This window comes from Panthera uncia (assembly GCF_023721935.1).
Source record: "Panthera uncia isolate 11264 chromosome B2 unlocalized genomic scaffold, Puncia_PCG_1.0 HiC_scaffold_25, whole genome shotgun sequence".
NCBI lineage: Eukaryota > Metazoa > Chordata > Mammalia > Carnivora > Felidae > Panthera > Panthera uncia.
This window is the reverse complement of record NW_026057581.1, coordinates 19,894,302-19,895,145: the sequence shown is the minus strand read 5'-3', so window position 1 is coordinate 19,895,145 and position 844 is coordinate 19,894,302.

Here is an 844-nt window from a genome sequence, read left to right as displayed (position 1 = left end):
TTACTGTATATTTAATGGCAGTGATTGTGCCTTATTCATCTTTGTATTTTCCAAAGTCTAACACTGGCCCTCCCATATAATAGGTTATATAATTATTTGCTGAACAAATGAGATGCATAGGGGCAAAGCATCCCAGAGCAAATTATGTGCATTATGCCGTGGCATCCCAAATGGCTTTTCTCCGCTCCAACCAATGGATATTATGAGCTATTTGTGCTGATACTAACATCCAGCCATTGAATATTCAATTTTCAGAGGAAATACCATTCCTGCCTGTACATCAGTGTTCGTGTGATCATCTGAATTTAAACTTTATCACATTCACATTTACTAAAAAAAAAAGTGGAAAGTGACACAATGATGGAAATTACTGAGTGTGCTAACAGTGGTAAGCTTTTATCTCATTGTGCTTAAGCTGGTCAACTCAACTCTGTGGTGGATTGTGAAGAAAAAGAACAGGGCAATTCATTTGTTAAAGATTTGTGCCTAGGGGCACTTGGGTGGCTCAGTCGGTTGGGCGACCCACAGACTTCAGTTCAGGTCATGATCTCGCAGTTTGTGAGTTCCAGTCCCAAGTCCGGCTCTGTGCTGACAGCTCAGAGCCTGGAGCCTGCTTCGGATTCTGTGTCTCCCTCTCTCTCTGCCCCTCCCCCACTCACACTCGGTCTCTTTCTATCTCAAAAGTAAATAAACGTTAAGAAAAATTAAAAAAATTTTGCGCCTAGGGGCGCCTGGGTGGCGCAGTCGGTTAAGCGTCCGACTTCAGCCAGGTCACGATCTCACGGTCCGTGAGTTCGAGACCCGCGTCAGGCTCTGGGCTGATGGCTCGGAGCCTGGAGCCTAT